Source organism: Octopus bimaculoides, chromosome 22 (assembly GCF_001194135.2).
Source record: "Octopus bimaculoides isolate UCB-OBI-ISO-001 chromosome 22, ASM119413v2, whole genome shotgun sequence".
Lineage (NCBI taxonomy): Eukaryota > Metazoa > Mollusca > Cephalopoda > Octopoda > Octopodidae > Octopus > Octopus bimaculoides.
The window spans coordinates 30,734,647-30,737,653 of record NC_069002.1 but is presented as its reverse complement, the minus strand read 5'-3'; the positions used below and the strand labels follow the sequence as shown (position 1 = coordinate 30,737,653).

Genomic DNA, 3,007 nt, shown 5'->3' with positions numbered 1-3,007 from the left:
GCAACAGATAAAATACTGCTAAGGATTTCACCTGGCATGCTAACGATTCTGCCAGCTTTGAAATTTTGCCACAAGGGCAGCAATTTTGGGGGAGGGGGTAGTCAATTGCATCAACCTCAGTATTTTACTGGTATCTAATTTATCAGTCCCGAAAGGATGAAAGGCAAGGTCAACCTTGATGGAATTTGAACTCAGAGTATAGCTGCAGACAAAATACCACTAAGCATTTCGCCTGGCGTGCTAACGATTCTGCCAGCTTACTGCCTTAAATAATAATAATAATAATAATAATAACAACAACAATTTCTTTTGTTTGCCACGAGTGCAACAGAAGGTGAAAAGAGACATAACAGAAGAAAAGTGCATAATGAGTGAAGAAGGTAAGATGTGAAGATGGCGCCACAATTCCATTAAAAGAGTTTCATGAAACATTTCATACATTTCAAAAATGCAAAATGAAGAATTTAGAATAGAAAAAGAAAAGACAACAGAATATTTGACAAGCAAATTGTGATGGATTGACGTGTGATATAAAAGACTGACAAACATATTGACTGAAGAATGACATAAAAGATTGATATAGACTGACAAACAGTGAAGAGTGATGCTGACTGACAAACACATTCGGTGAAGAGTGATGCTGACTGACAAACACATTCGGTGAAGAGTGATGCTGACTGACAAAAACATTGCGTAAAGAGTGATGCTGACTGACAAACACATTCGGTGAAGAGTGATAATGACTGACAAACACATTGAGTGAAGAGTGATAACGACTGACAAACACATTCGGTGAAGAGTGATAATGACTGACAAATGCATTCGGTGAAGAGTGATAATGACTGACAAACACATTCAGTGAAGAGTGATAATGACTGACAAACATTCGGTGAAGAGTGATAATGACTGACAAAAACATTGAGTAAAGAGTGATACTGACTGACAAACACATTCGGTGAAGAGTGATAATGACTGACAAAAACATTGAGTAAAGAGTGATACTGACTGACAAACACATTCGGTGAAGAGTGATAATGACTGACAAAAACATTGAGTAAAGAGTGATACTGACTGACAAACACATTCGGTGAAGAGTGATAATGACTGACAAAAACATTGAGTAAAGATTGATACTGACTGAGAAACACTAACATTGCATTCAACTTTATTCACAGTCACACTTATCTCATATCTCAACTCTAATCTGGCTTCAATTTTTAAGAATCCCTTAAATTTCTTTGTAGTATATTTTCTAATAAAATTTTTTTTCTTTGTTGTATTGCAGGGAAATATATTTTATTTTTTACAAAATATTAAATTTCCATAATTCAAATATTTCAGCAAAATCCATTTTCCACTAAATAGTTCAGACAACATGGAATTGTCTCCCTTTAATAGAAATTATCAGATGACAAAAGGAAATGGTGCTGTATTCATTCTTGGAAACTGTAAATGTAGGAATAGAAAATTTCAAGATTGATGTGGCTGTAGTCGTAGCAACAGAAGATTTTGTGTTCAGTGGGGTTCTTTTATCATATATATTTTAACAGACTATTAAGGGCTTCATAGTCTTACTTAGAATTACAAAGGTTTCCAGCCCTCTTAAAGGGACTATTTTAAAAAACAAAATTGGATGATAAATGTCAAATCTGTCACATTGTACACAACTGGCATGTCAAGACTGTCACTTTGTATACCAGTTGACAAATGTCCAGATTGTTATATGATACACCACTGACACATGTCTAAATATGTCCATTGCACACTACACGATTGCAATAGAAAGTCATAGGGTGATTTCTCAACATATCTGTTGCATTGGTGAAACAGTTCCCTTCAGAATATTCAACCATTTCTCATCAGTGATACTTCACCAAATACAGTGAAATTTGTTTCATTGAGGAGGTCTAATAAGACTGAAAGAGGACAGGAGTTGTCTCCCATATTTGAAAAAAATAATTTACTATTTGTTGATAACCTAGTATCTTTTCCTCACCACAATACGGTTTCTAATTAATTAAATGTTAACACTAATTTATCTATAGTTACTTAACTGTAATAGGTGAACTGTGACAAATGTTCAGAAGAGGAGGAGAAAGGTCTACATGTAATAGTAGTAGTAGTAAGAATAAAAGAAACAGTTGATGTGTAAATAGATGGTAGCAAGATGAATTGAAGGGGAAAGACAAGGTATGTCATTATTAGAATTGATATGTAACAGAACTGGTCTAAAAACATTGAAATAATAAAGTTTAGCTACAATTCCAAAAGTCTTTTATTGATTTTTCAAGTCGACAGTGGAACAATTAAACATTAATGGTAACTTTAAAATGGAACTGGCAGTGACATCGGATTTCATCATAGTAGAAAGTTAAATTAATAACAACTAGGTTACACTGATGTACCTTCTGTTAGGGTACACTGATGTACCTTCTGTTAGGGTACACTGTGTTTTTTAGCAACTGAGGAGAGGCAACATGTCTAAATGGTGAAGATGGTATTGCTAAATAAAATATTTAAACATAACTTCAAAAAAGAGTCTTTTGTTCAAGTCTAGGATTTTAGAATATATATATATATAAGGACATTACTATACAATAATGCCTCACGCTATGAGGGACTCTAAGGTCAGACTACCATAAAAAACACATTTTTACCTAACGCGAGGAAATGCAACTCTCAAAGCCAACCCCTTAAACACAGACTGAATTATAGATCATATCATAGACCATATTATACTGATGAGTAGAGGTTGTATAATACTACAATAACTACGAAATCATGATCTATAATTCAGTCTGTTTTTAAGGGGTTGGCTTTGAGAGTTGCATTTCCTCGCGTTCGGTAAAAATGTGTTTTTTATGGTAGTCTGACCTTAGAGTCCCTCATGGCGTGAGGCGTTATTGTATAGTAATGCCCTTATATAAATAAAAATATATATTTCGGGAATAAATGATGGATGTTTTTCCCTTATGAGGTTTTTTTCATGCTAGCTACTTGATAAATT

The 3,007-nt window shown here is 34.0% G+C and overlaps 1 protein-coding gene across 1 annotated transcript in view; it reads right to left on the bottom strand.

Annotated features, from left to right (window-relative positions):
- The window catches only part of LOC106873493 (microtubule-actin cross-linking factor 1, isoforms 6/7), a 102,508-nt gene that overhangs the window by 57,717 nt on the left and 41,784 nt on the right, over positions 1 to 3,007 (bottom strand). The window lies entirely within an intron of this gene.